At 49.2% G+C, this 17,482-nt stretch overlaps 1 long non-coding RNA gene across 3 annotated transcripts; it reads left to right on the top strand.

Annotated features, from left to right (window-relative positions):
• The first annotated feature begins 119 nt into the window (after positions 1-119).
• LOC128565884 (uncharacterized) lies at positions 120-17,195 on the top strand. 3 transcript variants are annotated; one of them, XR_008374350.1, is made up of 3 exons: positions 120-599; positions 820-941; positions 16,052-17,195. It is a non-coding gene; the product is annotated as an uncharacterized LOC128565884 (long non-coding RNA). The 3 variants fall into 3 exon arrangements; XR_008374349.1 differs by lacking the exon at positions 820-941 and having other exon boundaries at positions 16,056-17,195; XR_008374348.1 differs by lacking the exon at positions 820-941.
• Positions 17,196-17,482: the final 287 nt, after the last annotated feature.

Below are 17,482 nucleotides of genomic sequence, written 5' to 3'. Positions count from 1 at the left end.
CGGCCTACGCGCCGGGTGGGGTGGGGACGGGGGTTGAGGTGGGAGTAAGCGTGGAGGTGGTGGGGGAGTGGGGATGGTGGGGGCGGAAGGTGGTGCGGGTGGTGGGGGTTGGGATGGGGGCGGGGTGAGGAAGGGAGAGGGTGGGCCTCCCCGGAGGCGGTCGGCGCTTGCCTAGCTGCCGGGAGGAGGGTTCTGAGCTCCCGAGGTGTGTTGCGCGTTTTCCGAGGCCCGGGCTGCTAGCCGTAAGCGGGTCCCGGGAGCCTCGCGTGTCGTGGGACCCGGGCTGTGGGCGCGCGCGCGCGCGCGCGGGCGGCGTCCTGACTCCGCCGCCACCTCCGGCCTCAGGTATTTCCTTCGTTTCCCGAGGGCGGCTGAGCTGTGTCCGGGCTAGGGCCCTTCTGAGCTCTGGCCCTGCTGAAGAAGAGCGGTCAGGCACAAACAGCGTCACCGAAAGTTCAGCTTGGTACTTGTTCTGGAGGCCGGAGCAAAAAGAAGAATCAAGAAGTTTTGCAGAAGAAGGAAAGGGCAGTTTATCGCTTTGCGGGCAAAGGTGGAAAAATGGCAGACTGTCCGTCTCAAAATGCCCATCTTTCCTGGACGTAAGTATGCACACAAAGAGACGGCCTACTTTTGTCATTTGACTATAGTTAATGTTTTTTTGGGGGGAGGGGGCGAGACAGTCTCACTATATGGCCCTCGGTTAGGGTTAGGATTAGGCCAGCGGTGGATTCAAACCCGCCAGCTCTGGTGTATGTGGCTGGCGCCCTAGCCGCTGTGCTACAGGCGTTGAGCCATGTTTGTTTGTTTCTTTGTTTTTAGAGACAGAGTCTCGCTTTGTCGCCCTGGGTAGAGTGCCGTGGCGTCACATCTCACAGCAAACTCCAGCTCTTGGGCTTAGGCGATTCTCTTGCCTCAGCCTCCCGAGTTGGCTGGGACTACAGGTGTGTGTTTGTTTTTAATAGAAGGGGTCTGTTAGGCCGGGCGCGGTGGCTTACCCTGTAATTCCACACTCAGGCGGATGGATCGCCTGAACTCAGGAGCTGGAGACCAGACTGAGCAAAAAGGAGACCCGTCTCTACTAAAAATATAAAAACTAGCAGGTTGTTATGGCAGCACTTACAGTCCCAGCTACTCGGGAGGCTGAGGCAAGAGGGTAGCTTGAGCCAAAGAGACTGAGGTTGCTGTGAGCTATGATGCTACAGCACTCTACTCAGGGCAACATAGTGAGACTGTCTCAGAAAAGAAAAAAAAAAAAAAAAAGCTCGGGACAGGGGCTCACACCCCTCGAAGGATCACCGGGAAACCTGCCCTTTTCCCTTCGTGGGTTCGCTGAAAGGTCAGCTCACAATTACGTTAGATTAATAAGAGAAAAGCTTGTTTCCAAATGCCATGAGCATGGGGGGAACCACAAGAATGATTATCCAATGTCTCAGTGATGGTCAGAGAGCTTTATAGATGCCTTTTTGAAGGGAGCCGGGAGAATGTGGATATAATAGGTGCAGCAAGCGATTGCGTTGTGTTTCAAATGATTTGGGGCCAGGTCTGCTAGCGTTTAGGAAAGGAAGTCAGCAGCCCCTTTTGATCCCCAATGAGGTTAGTGGTGGGTTTTGTAGATGGAGGAAAGGCCTCTTCCAGTGCTTTCTGATCACGAATGGCCTTTAATTCAAAATATTCCTTATACCAAGCAGTCATATTTTGGGGTGAAATTTCCTTAGCTCCTTCACCTGTAATCCCAGCACCAATTTCAGCACTTTGGGAAGTTGAGGCAGGAGCATCACTTGAGGCCAGGTGTTCAAGACCAACATAGTGGGGGAACTTAGTGAGACCCATCTGTACAGAAATGAAAATTAGCTACTCAGGAGCCTAAGGCAGGGGGATTGCCTGAGCCCAAGAGTTTGAAGCTGCTGTGACCTATGATCATGCCACAGCACTCCAGCCTGGAGTACACAGTGCGATTTTGTCTCCAGAAAAAAAAAAAAAAGTCTGACCAGGCACAGGGACTCACACCTGTAATCCCAGCTCTCTGGGACGCTGAGGTGGGAGTCTGCTTTAGCTCAGGAGTTTGAGACCAGCCTGAGCAAGAGCAAAAGCCTGAGACCCCATCTCTATTAAAAATAGAAAAACTAGGGCGGCGCCTGTGGCTCAGTGAGTAGGGCACCAGCCCCATATGCCGAGGGTGGCGGGTTCAAACCCAGCCCCGGCCAAACTGCAACCAAAAAAAAAAAAAATAGCCGGGCGTTGTGGCGGGCGCCTGTAGTCCCAGCTGCTCGGGAGGCTGAGGCAAGAGAATCGCGTAAGCCCAAGAGTTAAGAGGTTGCTGTGAGCCGTGTGACGCCACGGCACTCTACCCGAGGGTGGTACAGTGAGACTCTGTCTCTACAAAAAAAAAAAAAATAGAAAAACTAGCCAGGAGTTGTGGTGGGCGCCTGTAGTTCCAGCTACTGGGGAGGCTGAGGCAAGAAGATTGTTTGAGCCCAGGAGTTTGAGATTACTGTGAGCTACAAAGACACCAGGGCACTCTACAGCGGGTGACAAAGTGAGACTCTGTCTAAAAAAAAAAAAAGAAGGGGTCTTACTCTTGCTCAGGCTGGTCTCAAACTCCTGGGCTCAAGCAATCCTCCTACCTTAGCCTTCTAAAGTGTTAGAATCACAGGTGGAAACCACTGCAGCCAGCCAGGAATGCACTTATTTTTGCTCCTTGTGATTAAAAACCAATTTATTAGGCCAGGAGCATTGGTCTTAGCACTCTCGGAGGCAGAGGTGGGTGGATCACTTGAGCTCAGGAGTTCAAAAGTGAGACCCCATCATTACTAAAAATAGTAAAACTAGCTGGACCTTGTGGTAGGCTCCTGGAGTCCCAGCTACTCAGGAGGCTGAGGCAGGAGGATCACTTGAGCTTAAGAGTTTGAGGTGGTGCCTGTGGCTTAGTGAGTAGGGCGCTGGCCCCATATACCGAGGTTAGCTGGTTTGAACCAGACCCAGCCAAACTGCAACAAAAAATAGCTGGGCGTTGTGGCAGGCGCCTGTAGTCCCAGCTACTAAGGAGGCTGAGGCAAGAGAATCGCCTAAGCCCTAGAGCTGGAGGTTGCTGTGAGCTGTGATGCCATATCTACTGAGGCCAACAAAGTGAGACTGTGTCTCTAAAAAAGAAAATAGTTTGAGGTAGTTATGAGCTAGGCTGATAACATAACACTCTAATCTGGGTGATAGGGAGAGACTCTCAAAAACAACAATTTTTTACTACATACATAATTTCATACCCACACACATATATTTGAAATACAGGGAAATGTATTATTATTATTTTTTTTTTTTTTGAGACAGAGCCTCAAGTTGTTGCCCTGGATAGAGTGCTGTGGCATCACAGCTCACAGCAACCTCAAACTCCTGGGCTTAAGCAATTCTCTTACCTCAGCCTCCCAAGTAGCTGGGACTGCAGGCACCTGCCACAACGCCTGGCTACTTTTTAATTTTTTTTTTTTTTCGGTTGTAGTTGTTGTTGTTTGGCAGGCCCCAACTGGATTCGAAACCGCCAGCTCTGGTGTATGTGGCTGGCACCTTAGCCACTTGAGCTACAGGTGCTGAGCCTATTTTATTTTATTTTTTTGAGACAGAGTTTCAAGCTATTGCCCCGGGTAGAGTGCTGTGGCGTCATAGCTCACAGCAACCTCAAACTCTTGGGCTCAAGCTATTCTCTTGCCTCAGTTTCCCAAGTAGATGAGACTATAGGTGCCCACCACCACCAACCGGCTATTTTTTGGTTGTAGTTGCCATTATTATTTATTTATTTATTTTTATTTATTTATTTTTTTTTTTGAGACAGAGCCTCAAGCTGTCACCCTGGGTAGAGTGCTGTGGTATCACAGCCCACAGCAACCTCCAACTCCTGGGCTCAAGCAATTCTCCTGCCTCAATCTCCCAAGTAGCTGGGACCACAGGTGCCCACCACAACGCCCGGCTATTTTTTGGTTGTAGTTGTTGTTTGGTAGGCCTGGGCTGGGCTCAAACCCACCAGCTCTGCTGTATGTGGCTGGTGCCCCAGCCGCCTGAGCTACAGGCGCTGAGCCTGTAGTTGTCATTATTGTTTGCCAGGCCTGAACTGGATTCGAACCTGCCAGCTCCAGTGTATATGGCTGGCGCCCTCATCGCTGAACTATAGGCCCCAAGTCAAATACACGGAAATGTATATGAAGAGGAGCACAAATCCTCCAGACACCTAGGCTAATATATTTCTTGGTCTGGTTAACAATTAAATTCTACCCTTCTAGCTCGGCGCCTGTGGCTCAAGCGGCTAAGGCACCAGCCACACACATAGACCTAAGCTGGCAGGTTCGAATCCAGCCCAGCCTTCCAAACAACAATGATGGCTGCAACCGAAAAATAGCTGGGTGTTGTGGGCACCTGTAGTCCCAGCTACTTGGGAGGCTGAGGCAAGAGAATCACTTGAGCCCAGGAGTTAGAGGTTGCTGTGAGTTGTGATGCCATAGCACTCTACCCAGGGCGACAGCTTGAGGCGCTGTCTCAAAAAAAAACAACTAATGGGCCAAGTACTGTCATAATAAGAGATAACAAGCTAAGTGCTGTGACAGATTGTTTTACTTATCCATTAGTTGCTAGATCTGCATTAGGTTACCTTATTATCTGACTGCTCTTTATGTTACCTTATGACTAAACCAGTAAATGGCAAGGTTCCCTTCTGTAAAAGGGGTAATAGTATTCCTGCGCTTGCTTTTAGCTTCTTTTGTGAACTTTTTTTTTGCTTCTAATTGCTTTCAGGCCACTTGTTTGACCATTTGCCAACTTTCAGACTAGAAAAATCCCAACTTCAGACCCCTCAATGCTCTCTCACTTAGTCTGCTTTAGCCTTTGCTGAGACCAGCCCCGTGGTTAATAAAAGACTTCTTTTTGAAATTCTGATTTGAGTCGGGGGTCTTTATCTCGCCTCATAACATTTTTTATTTGTTTTTATTAAGTCATAACTTTGTGGGTGGCACCTGTGGCTCAAGGAGTAGGGCGCTGGCCCCATATACTGGAGATGGTGGGTTCAAACCCAGCCCCAGCCAAAAAAAAAAAAAAAAAAACTGCAAAAAAAAATCATAACTTTGTACATTGATGCATTTATGGGGTTCGATGTACTGATTTGGTATACAATGTGAAATGCTTACATTGAACTGAGTAACACATCCATCACAATTATACTCTTTTCTTTTTTTTTTTTTTTGTAGAGACAGAGTTTCACTTTGGCCCTCGGTAGAGTGCGGTGGCCTCACACAGCTCACAGCAACCTCCAACTCCTGGCCTTAAGCGATTCTCTTGCCTCAGCCTCCCAAGTAGCTGGGACTACAGGCGCCTGCCACAACGCCCGGCTATTTTTTGGTTGCAGTTTGGCCGGGGCCGGGTTTGAACCTGTCACCCTCGGTATATGGGGCCGGCGCCCTACCAACTGAGCCATAGGCACCGCCCTATACTCTTTTCTTAATAGTTTTGAAATGTATCATTGCATCATGCACGTTAGGTGAGGCTATCTCCCATATTTTATTTTGAGATAGTCTTACTTTGTCCCCTTGGTAGAGTGCTGTGATGTCCTTGCTCACAACAACCTCAAAGTCTTGGGCTCAGGTGATTCTCTTGCCTCAGCCTCCCAAGTAGCTGGGACTACAGGTACCCGGACGGAGCCTGCCAGGCAAACAGCTGCATTTCTTCCACAAGGCAGTGGCAGCGACAGTCCCAAAGCCCTGCAGAGGAACCAGAGCACACGCAGGGCCCTTCCCCACAGGCCTCCTTCAGCAGCCATACCCAGGGCCTCTTTCTACCACCTCACAGCCTGCGGCAGGGCAGAGGGCGAGTCCCAGGCAGAGGGAGGGACAGCCTGTGCTGCTTCACACCCAGGAATGACATTCTCTTCTCTGCCTCTGCACTGTCCCTCCTGCAGCGGCTCTCTGCCCCGCCCCAGGGATTTTCCCTGCCTAGTGATAAGGAAATCTTTTTTTTTTTTTTTTTTTTTTTTGTAATTTTTGGCCTGGGCTGGGTTTGAACCCACCACCTCCAGCATATGGGACCTGCGCCCTACTCCTTGAGCCACAGGCACCGCCCGTGATAAGGAAATCTTATTCATCCCAGTCACTCTTTGACCTTATTAAAGGAGGGAGACTATGGAGAGTTACTTTAACTCTGGAAGTGCCGGCCCAAGTGCCCACCCAGCAGGATGGGCTACACCCTCCCCCATAGGCCACCACAGGCGCCTCCCCACAAGCACAAGACTATGAGGAAGATTCTTTTTAAACTTGTCAATGGAGGCTCCATGTCTGTAGCTCAAGTGGCTAGAGCGCCAGCCACATTGAATCCAGCCGGGACCTGCCAAACAACAATGACAACTACAACCAAGAAATAGTCGGGCGTTGTGGTGGGCGCTCAGCTACTTGGGAGACTGAGGCCAGAGAATCGCTTAAGCCCAGGAGTTTGAGGTTGCTGTGAGCTGTGATGCCAGAGTGCCACAGCTTGAGACTCTGTCTCAAAAACAAACAAAAAACTGTCAATGGAAAAGAAGCTACACACTGTAGAATAATTTGAAGAGGTTTATTCTGAGCCAAACTTGAAGACCATGACATGGCCCCAGAGCTGTGCTCAGAAGCCTTAAACAGGTGGAGTAAAAATGGTAGGGTTATCAAAGAATTTGGTGTTATACATTTCAGGGAAACAGGAATTACAGATAAAGTCGTAAATCAATACGTGGAAAAAAATAATGTTGGTTTGGCCAGAAAAGGCATGCCATTTCAAAGCAGGGGCCCCCAGTTATAGATGAGTTTAGGGATTCTTTAGCTGACAACTGGATGGAAGAGTTGGTCCAAAAGGTTTAAGTCAAAGGAATGCTTAGTTAAAATAGATGGGAGTAGGGTCTGTTAATCAGACCAGCCTCCAGCCACACACCCAGACCTGTGTGACTTTCTGTATATACTGAGGACCGCAGGTGTGTCTTGCAGAGCCTTGGGCCTGGTGATGAGTTATAACTGATGTCTCCAAGAAGGGAATGGGCACAATGAGGGATGTCCTGTCTCCTTTTCAAAGCCAGCAACTCAGTTTCAGGGATCCCCTTGGCCAAGAGGGGATCCATTCAGTCAGCACTGGTGATGAGAGGAGGGCTTTAAGATTTTATTTTGGGGCTGTGCCTGTGGCTCAAAGGAGTAGGGTGCCGTTCCCATATACCGGAGGTGGCAGGTTCAAACCCAGCCCCAGCCAAAAAAAAAAGGGCTCGGCACCTGTGGCTTATTGAGTAGGGCGCCGGTCCCATATACTGGAGGTGGCAGGTTCAAACCTGGCCCCTGTCAAAAACTGCAAAAAAAAAAAAAAAAAAAAAGGTTTTTATTTTAGTTCACAAAACAAAAACCCACGTTATAAAAAAATGTTAAGGCTTTTTAAAGTGTCAGACTGTGAGTAGGTACCCAAGTTTTACCTCAGATTTACTGCTAGAGAACCAGCGGATGTGAAGGTTGGCCTAGGAAGTTCCCTTCCAGCCAGTTTTCTTTTTCTTCCTTTCTTTTTTTTTTTTTGGAGACACAGCCTCAAGCTGTCACCCTGGGTAGAGTGCCATGCAGCGGCTTTACAGCTCACAGCAACCTCCAACTCCTGGGCTCAAGAGATTCTCCTGCCTCAGCCTCCCAAGTAGCTGGGACTACAGGCGCCTGCCACAACGCCCGGCTATTTTTTGGTTGCAGCCGTCATTGTTGTTCAGTGGGCCCGGGCTGGATTCGAACCTGCCAGCTCAGGTGTATGTGGCTGGTGCCTTAGCTGCTTGAGCCACAGGTGCCGAGCCTTTTTCTTTTTCTTTTTTTTTTTGAAACAGAGCCTCAAGCTGTCACCCTGGGTAGAGTGCTATGGCATCATAACTCACAGCAACCTTCACCTCCTGGACTCGAGCGATTCTCCTGCCTCTGCCTCCCAAGTAGCTAGGACTACAGGCGCCCACCACAACGCCCGACTGTGTTTGGGTTGTAGCCGTCATTGTTTGGCAGGCCCCAGGCTAGAGTCAAACCCACCACCTCTGTACTACCCACGGGCAGTACAATGAGACACTCTCTACAAAAAAAAAGGAAAGAATAGGGCCCATAACTGGGCAGGGCAGACAGCTGGGGATCTGAGGGTCAGAAGGTGCAGAGCTTGTGTTGGGGAGGAGATTCCATCTAGCAGATGCGGAGGGAAGTTCCTGGGACTCCCAATTGTCTGTTGTTCTGTCCCATGGGGAAGGGGGTCACAGACAGCAGGACAGTGCTTCTTACTGTTACTGCAGGAAGACAAAGCCCAATGGAGAGGAAGCGCACCCAAACACCATCTTTATAAGAGGAAGGGCTTTCACCAGCTGGGAGCTTACGGCTAGAAGAATTCCAAATGGCTGCACTCCCCGACTGAGTTGGTCTTTCCCTTTTTATCTCCAGTCAGAAAGTTCCAACCCATAGGTATCTTTTCTTTTTCTTTTTTTTTTGCAGTTTTTGGCTGGGGCCAGGTTTGAACCCACAACCTCTGGTATATGGGGCTGGCACCCTTTTCTTTTGAGCCACAGGTGCCACCCCTTCTTTTCTCTTTTTCTTTGAGAAAGAGCCTCAAGCTTTCGCCCTGGGTAGAGTGCCGCATGGCATCATAGCTCACAGCAACTTCCAACTCCGGGCTTAAGCGATTCTCTTGCCTCAGCCTCCAAAGTAGCTGGGACTACAGGTGCCCGCCACAATCGCCCGGCTATTTTTTGGTTGGAGTTGTCGTTGTTTAGTGGGAATGAGCTGGATTTGAACCCGCCATCTCTGTGTATGTGGCTGGTGCCTTAGGTGCTTGAGGTATAAGGCACCAAGCCTTTTTTTTTTTTTTTTTTTTTGAGACCCGTCTTGCTATGTTGCCCAGGCTGGAATGCAGTGGCTATTCACAGGTGCGATCCCACTACTGATCAGCATGGGAGTTTTCACCTGCTCTGTTTTCAACCTGGGCCAGTTCACCCCTCCTTAGGCAACCTGGTGGCCCCCCACTCCCAGGAGGTTACCCTATTGAAGCCAAACTTAGTGCGGACACCTGATTGGCACATTTTTTTTTTTTTTTGCGGGGGTCACATGGAGCCAGTTTATTGCAGTTAAATACCTCTCTAATTTTTTGTGTCCATTTTTCCATAAAGAAAGTTAAAACACACACGCACCCCCAAAGGGGAGCAGGGATCCAGAAACAAGAGGTGGGGTGGGATGTGGCCTCCCTGCAGGAGGGATGATCCCCCACAAGCTCCCCCGTGTCTCAGCAGCTCTAGAGATGCAGGAGGCAGCGGATATGGCAGGGCCTGTCCTCTCGCCTCCAGGTGAGAGCACTAGAAGCACTGGGGCTTAGTGAGGGCAGAAGGGAGACAGACAGACAGATGGGGAGGCATAGCACACTACAGCCCAGAACTCCTGGACTCAAGTGATCCTCCTGCCTCAGCCTCCCGAGTAGCTGGGACTACAGGCACACCACCGCATTCGGCCCATAGGTACCTTGCTCATTGGCCAGTTTGAATCAAAAGGGAGATGCTATTCCAGCCCCTACAGAACTATAGGATTTCACAGAAGTGGAAATTTCCAAGTTTCAGGAAGTTAAGTATACAAATTCCCAAGAGCTGAGTCACCATGGAGAGGACCCTGCAGGTGCATCCTTGTAGTCTCCTTGAGAAGACCTGTTCTCCTGGACCTTACCCTTCTTGGGTATCCTCTCTCACAGAGGAAATGATCTGACTTTTCATCTCTTTGAAACTTCCCTCTTTTTGGAAAGTGAAATCTGCATCCCTACTTGGGTGGTGGTCTGTAAGGAGCAGGGAGTGTTGTTTGTTCTTTGCCCTTCGGGACATAGGCTGGAGGCCAGAGCCTGCTGGTGCACATGTTGGACCATCAGAATCATCAAGGCCAGATGCAGTGCTTCAAGCCTGTAGTCTCAGCCCTTTGGGAGGCCAAGACTGGAGAATCACTTGAGCTCAGAAATTTAAGACCAACCTGATCCAGAATGAGACCCACGCTGTCTCTACTAAAAACAGAAAAACTAGCTGGGCATTGTGGCGGGTGCCTGTCGTCCCAGCAACCAGGAGGCTGAGACAGGTGGATTGCTTGAGCCCAGGAGTTTGAGACCAGCCTAGGCAACATGGTTCCTGCCTATAATTCCAGCACTCTGGGAGGCCGAGGTAGGGGAATCACCTTGCACTCCATAGAGTGCAGTGGTGTCAGAACTCAGCAATTTGAAACTTAGCCAAATCCAAGAAGTCTGGGATTCCTCCATGTCATTTAAAGAAAAATAAAAATCCCAGGACACCTCCCCTCCTATGTAAACCATGCAACATGTCCTGCCAAATCAACAGCTATTAAAATATCCAGAAAGATAAAAGGCCTTAAAGCGTCTGCAAAGCACTGCTTCACAGATCATTCCTATGGAACCATTCTTTGTTTTTTGTTTGTTTTTGTTTTTAAACAGAATCTCACTTTGTTACTTCTGGTAGAGTCATAGCTCACAGCAACCTCAGATTCTTGGGCTTAAGTGATTCTCTTCCCTCAGCCTCCCAAGTACAGGTTTCTGCCACAACGCCTGGCTATTTTTAGAGACAAGGGTCTCGCTTTTGCTCAACCTGGTCTCAAACTTGTGAGCTCAGGAGATCTGCCCGCCTTGGCCTCCCAAGTGCTGGGACTACAGGCATGAGCCACCACTCCCCGGGCCTCCTGATGCTTCCTTCACTCCCTTTTCCTCTCCAAACAGTCACCTTATCTCAAATCAAATGTAGATGTCCTGGGCCTTGCCAGGAATGTAGCCATTTATCTCACTTTCTACCTCCTCTTCTTTATTTCTGTTTCTCCCTTTAAATACTGAAGTCCCGGGGCAGCACCTGTGGCTCAGTGAGTAGGGTGCCGGCCCCATATACCGAGGGTGGCGGGTTCAAACCCAGCCCCGGCCAAACTGCAACAAAAAAAATAGCTGGGCGTTGTGGCAGGTGCCTGTAGTCCCAGCTGCTTGGGAGGCTGAGGCAAGAGAATCACGTAAGCCCAAGAGCTGGAGGTTGCTGTGAGCCGTGTGACGCCACGGCACTCTACCAAGGGCAGTAAATTGAGACTCTGTCTCTACAAAAAAAAAAAAATAATAATAATAAAATACTGAAGTCCCCAAATCCCTCTCCAAAAAATAATCACAGATGGGTCTGTGACTTCGTGTTTTTCCTGGCCATGTCCTCAACCTTTTGCTTGACAACCCTGCACTAGCTGAGGTCCCCACTATGTCGCCCTTGGTAGAGTGTTGTGACGTCACAGCTCACAGCAACCTCAAACTCTTAGGCTTAAGTGATTCTCTTGCCTCAGCCTCCCAAGTAGCTGGGACTATAGGTGCCCCCCACAATGCCCAGGTACTTTTTGTTATTGTTGTTGTCATTGTTGTTTAGCAGGCCTGGGCTGGGTTCTAATCCGCCAGCCCCAGTGTATGTGTCCAGAGCCCTAACCCCTGAACACGAGCCTTTGCTAAGGTCTTTGCCTAGTGCTTACTTTGGGTGGTCATATTGGGGACCACAAAGGGACACATCAGGGTAGAGCCCTTTGACTTGCTTTGTCTCTGCTTTTGAAGGAAAGTACTACCAAATCCAAAAAGGGGGGGGGGACCAGATATGTAGCAGCACCCCTCGCCCCCTACCATAAGAATGTGACCTTTTGTAACTGTCCTAGGAAATAGCCCCGAGCTGAAGCAGATAACCGGTAACTGGTTCTGAAAGAAAAAAGCTAAGCAAATGTTTAACTGCTGATCTTGTCTTAAGACAGATGAGTAATGAACCAGAGTTCTTCTTATCTGGAAAAGCCCCTATGTCTGCTACCCCTCCCTAAAGCCCCTGCTATGTCTGCTGCCCCTCCCTACTTTATGGTTTTTGCCTGTATAAACTTGTAAAACCTGCTGTTCAGGGCTTGACTCCTCGGCTCCTAGAAGAGTTGTGAGTCAAGCCCCAGCATGCTGGAATAAAATCCTCTTGCTATTTGCATCAAGCGCCGTCTCTTGCCGTTGATTGGGATCGTCAGAGCTCAGGGCAGAGTGGGGGGTCCTGCCCCAAGTCTTTCACTTTTGGCACTAAGATCCAGGCTGGAGATTTACTCTAACTAAGCATGTGGTTTACTAAGGCTAAACAGGAGCTGTCTCCCAAGGCTCCTAGATCTCCCCAAATTTTTGGTTGGAGACCCGAGGTCTGTCCTAAAAGAGGCTAGTGCTTCTGATAAGGAAGGCAAGTTTCCTGTTGTTTTGATAACGGTCTTCAGTTTGGGCCCCATCTCCAGGTAGGGAGCTGGTTTTGCTTTGGAACTTGATAGTAGTTAGAATGAAAGACACCATTAAAAATCCTATTCTTCAATGGCCAGATGATGTTAAGATGGATTTTTTTTTTCGAGACAGTCTTACTTTGTTGCCCTCGGTAGAGTGCTGTGGCATCACAGCTCACAGCAACCTCCAGCTCTTGGGCTTAAGTGATTCTTTTTTGGGGGGTTGGGGGGGTGGGGCTGGGTTTGAACCCGCCACCTCCGGCATATGGGGCTGGCACCCTACCCCTTTCAGCCACAGGTGCTGCCCGAGCTTAAGTGATTCTTGAGAGGTATATTTGAAACAGCCTGGTCTTGATTTGTATAGTGGTGAGCAAATAACAACAACAACAAAAAAATAGCCTGGTGTTACATGAAGTTCTTTGATCGGTGTCACAGAGAGAAGCCCAGCAGTCAGAATGTTTCAAAGGATCGGAGGGCCACCGCTCTCTCAGGCATGTAGCAGCCTCACTTTATTTTCTACTCACTTACATACTCTTAACAATTTAACATTCTGCACATACATCACCAACTCATGCCTAAACCAGCTGGCATCACCTAGCCCAGATGGTTCTAAAGATTACAATTCAAAGAAATCATAAATCTAAGCTAACTATAGCCACAAAGAACAAAGCATTCATCTAAAAAACAAATGTAACATTTAACTTAGCTTTACATTAACCTTAACTTGATTTTCCACTCCTCAGGTCCCTTCTAGGAAATTCCAGACCAAAGCAGGCCCTGTTTGCATTGCCTGCTTCCTATAAGACTAGTTTGCTAATTACTTTGGAGGGTCTTCAAAGGAATATCCCTTCCTGTAGACCGTAAGACAGCTTCCCACCAAGTATAAAGTTATGACAGCCTAAGTTTAAATATGGTTACATTAACCTACAGTCTGGTGTCCCTTAAGGAAAACAGAAAAATTCTACAGATGCCTTTCTTCTGGGAGAAACTTCTGTTTTGCCTCCTAGAACCCCAAGAGTTATGTGTAGAGAAGTCCTCACAGATCTAAAACTTTTATCTTTTGTATTGTGTTGCTTGATCTCTTTGGCTTTGGGGGGTGGGGGGTACCAGAAACTACTTTGCATTTTGTCCTCCTTAGCAACCACTTGTCACCCTGTACTCCTGAGTTCCCTCTCCTTTCTGAAAGGTGTGTATAAAACATCTGAACTTCACTGGAAAATTGGACTATTACTCTGATTTCTCCCTGTGCATAAATGCTTTCTCTTATTAATCTGTCTTAATTGCAAGTTGATCTTTAAGTGATCTTTTGGAGGAAAGGGCAAGTTTCCCCTCATCCCTATACTGATAATTGAAATCACTAGAGATATAAGAGAAATAACTCTATATGTAAAGTATACAAAAAAAAAATAAGGTATATTGTTGGTTAACAAAAGATCAGGTATGAAGTATGATGGTATGTTTTTTGTTAAAATAAATGATTTGGTTAGAGAATTTATGAAGATCAGTCCCAATATAAGGATTGCCAGGATGCAAAGTAATGGGGTGACCAAAGGAATTACTACAGACATCCGCAAGGCCTAGCGATCTCTCAACTGGAGGTTGGAGACAGACTTCAGGATGGCACTGCTGCTGTCCCAACCTGTTCCGTCCTGTGACACAGACACAGCTGCCCCTTCTGCTGCAACTGGAAGATCGGGGCCTCAGGCCGTTCTGTAAGGCAACCCTTGATCTCCCAGCAGGCCAGGGAATCTGTCTACTTGGGCCAGGGTGGTGCCCCCGGTGGCTATTAAGCAGCAGCTGGCTGTTCCTATAAAGGCAAAAAGCAGCCAGGTGCCGTGGCTCACACCTGTGATCCCAGCACTCAGGGAGGCCAAAGCAGGTGGATTGCCTGAGCTCACGGTTTTGAGATCAGCCTGAGCAAGAGTGAGATCCCGTCTCTACTAAAAATAGAAAAACTGAGGCAAGAGAATCGCTTGAGCCTGAGTTGGAGGTTGCTGTGAGGTATGATGCCATGGCACTCTACTCAGGGCAATAGCTTGAGACTCAGTCTCAAATAAATAAATAAATAAATAAATAAAGGCTCAGCACCCGTAGCACAGTGGTTGTGGCACTGGCCACATGCACTGAGGCTGGTGGGTTTGAACCCAGTCCAAGCCAGCTAAACAACAATGACAACTCCAACCAAAAATAGCTGGGTGTTGTGGTGGGCGACTGTAGTCCCAGCTAGTTGGGAGGCTGAGGCAAGAGAATTGCTTAAGCCCAAGAGTTTGAGGTTGCTGTGAACTATGTTGCCATGGCACTCTACCAAGGGCAACATAGTGAGACTCTGTCTCAAAAAAAGGGAGCGGGGCCAAAAAGCGGGCTAGGGGATGTGCCCGTGTGTGTGGGTAGCCCCAGCTGTCCAATGGGAAGGGCCAGGCAGCTTGATCCTGGGCAGTTTAGATGTCTGGATGCACAAGGCACAGCATCTGTGCACCCAGGGCCACACCCCGCACATCCTCGCTCTGGAGGAAGTTGGGTAAACTCGACGTTGGCTGGTAGGACAGGGGCTGATTCACCATGGCATGACGATCTTGTCTCTGGAATTTCGTGCCATGTATTCAGCTCTCCGGGCTGCTAAATCAGGGGTCCTCAAACTACAGCCCACGGGCCACATGCAGCGGTGTGAATTGTATTTGTTCCCATTTTGTTTTTTACTTCAAAATAAGATATGTGCAGTGTGCATAAGAATTTGTTGGGCGGTGCCTGTGGCTCAAGGAGTAGGGCGCCGGTCCCATATGCCGGAGGTGGCGGGTTCAAACCTAGCCCCGGCCAAAAAAAAAAAAAAAATTAGAATTAAGAATTTGTTCATATTTTTTGTTTTTTTTTTTACTATAGTCCGGCCCTCCAATGATCTGAGGGACAGTGATTTGGCCCCCTGTTTAAAAAGTTTGAGGACATAGCCAGGCGTTGTGGCGGGCGCCTGTAAGTCCCAGCTACTCGGGAGGCTGAGGCAAGAGAATCCCTTAAGCCCAGGAGTTGGAGATTGCTGTGAGCTGTGTGAGGCCACGGCACTCTACTGAGGGCCATAAAGTGAGACTCTGTCTCTACAAAAAAAAAAAAAAAACAGTTTGAGGACGTCCGTGCTAAACGCTCCAAGTAGAAAGTGGATCAAGGGGTGAGGAAGTGAAGAACTGGTCTTTCTAGGCTAACAGCTGCCCCTGGCTGATGCCTGATGCTGTCTCACTGTGCCCAGAGTGGGGCCACTTGTTTCTTTAGTCCACCAGGGGACTGGTCTCCTGTGGTCAACGTCCTCAGCTGTCCCGACCCGCGGGACAGCAATGGGGGGGGGGGGGCGCAGGAACCACCTAAAGGAGAAAAACAAACAAGGGGCGCGAGAAAGGGAGACAAGACAGTTTTCTGATCAAGTCTCAAATTTTATTGAAAAAACTTGTACCTTATAAGCATTACGGGGAAGGTGGGTGGGTCTTGTTGGGAGGTTCAGAGGAGTTTTTAACTGGGGATTGGCTAGAGTAAGTAAGATGGGGCATAAGGTGATTGGTTGGCTAGTTGCCAGGTAAAGTTACCGGGAAAAGGTAAAACTGTTTTTTACTTAAAAAGGAAGTAAGGCCGAGCTGTACCTTATATGGCTTCCGACACTCAGCAAAACTGGGTTGTGAGGAAAGGAAGGACTGATTGGTCCAAACATGTCCTTTCCAATTCAGGGAAGAGAGGTTGTGCATAACCCCTCAAATCTGAGAACCTCTTGGGTTTATTTTGTTTGTGTGTGTGTGTTTTCTAAGGCAGCACGAGGACAAGGGTGTCACCAGTATTAGCACCTGGTGGTCTGTATCAGCACTGGCCCCAGCACCAGCAGTTGGCGGCCACAGTAAGGAGGCACTTCCTGAAATGGAGCAAAAAACCAGCTTACAGGTGGAGGAGAAAGGTCCAGACCCAGTAAAGCCATGGCTCCAAGTGCAGTGGCCTCTGAAAGCTGACCACCCAAGGCACTACAACAAGCTGATCAAGATTCAGAGGTGGTCACCACCAAGGCTCTGCTGCACTCACTGTGCCCCACATGGGAGCAACCTGGCAACAAAGACTGCGGGGGAGACATGGATTAGCCCAGCATGGGCAGGAAGCAGCATCCCATCAAATCAGGAAGAAAAGCACATTATTAAAGCCAGTGCTGGCTGGGCGGTGCCTGTGGCTCAGTGAGTAGGGCGCAGGTCCCATATAGTGAGGGTGGAGGGTTCGAACCTGGCCCCAGACAAACTGCAACAAAAAATAGCCGGGCGTTGTGGCAGGCGCCTGTAGTCCCAGCTACTCGGGAGGCTGAGGCAAGAAAACGGCTAAGCCCGAGAGCTGGAGGTTGCTATGAGCTGTAATGCCATGGCACTCTATCAAGGGTGACAAAGTGAGACTGTGTCTCTAAAAAACAAACAGGGTGGCGCCTGTGGCTCAACAGAGTAAGGCGCTGGCCCCATATGCTGGAGGTGGCGGGTTCAAACCCAGCCCTGGCCAAAAACTGCAAAAAACAAACAAACAAACAAAAAACAGTGCTGGCTAGCACCTATATCTCAGCGGCTAGCGTGCCAGCCACATACACCAGAGCTGGCAGGTTTGAATCCAGCCCTGGCCTGGCAAACAACAATGACAACAACAAATAGCTGTGTTTTATGGTGGGCACCTGTAGTCCCAGGTACTTGGGAGGCAGAGGCAAGAGAATCGCCTAAGCCCAAGAGTTTGAGATTGCTGAGAGTTATGACACCACAGCACTCTACCGAGGGCGACACAGCCCACCAGAATCCTCAGGCCAGCAGTGGAGTTTCCCACTCCCTGTGGCCAACATAAAAGCTGTCTCAAATTGTGCTCAGTGCAGATGCTGTCTTTAGCTCTGCCCAAGTGGGTTTCTTTTGTTTTCATTGAACCTGGCATAAACCTCTCCATTTTCTGGTCTTGTCTCTGTGTACTCCCCAATGACCTTTCGAGAATTAAGGTGGGAGGGCGGTGCCTGTGGCTCAGTCGGTAAGGCGCTGGCTCCATATACCGAGGGTGGCGGGTTCAAACCCAGCCCCGGCTGAACCGCAACCAAAAAAATATCTGGGCGTTGTGGCGGGCGCCTATAGTCCCAGCTACTCGGGAAGCTGAGGCAAGAGAATCGCTTAAGCCCAAGAGTTGGAGGTTGCTGTGAGCCGTGTGATGCCATGGCACTCTACCGAGGGCCATAAAGT

Source organism: Nycticebus coucang, chromosome 14 (genome assembly GCF_027406575.1).
Source record: "Nycticebus coucang isolate mNycCou1 chromosome 14, mNycCou1.pri, whole genome shotgun sequence".
In the NCBI taxonomy this organism is placed as follows: Eukaryota; Metazoa; Chordata; class Mammalia; order Primates; family Lorisidae; genus Nycticebus; species Nycticebus coucang.
Note: the sequence above shows the minus strand (reverse complement) of the source record. Positions and strands in the feature narration are given on the sequence as shown.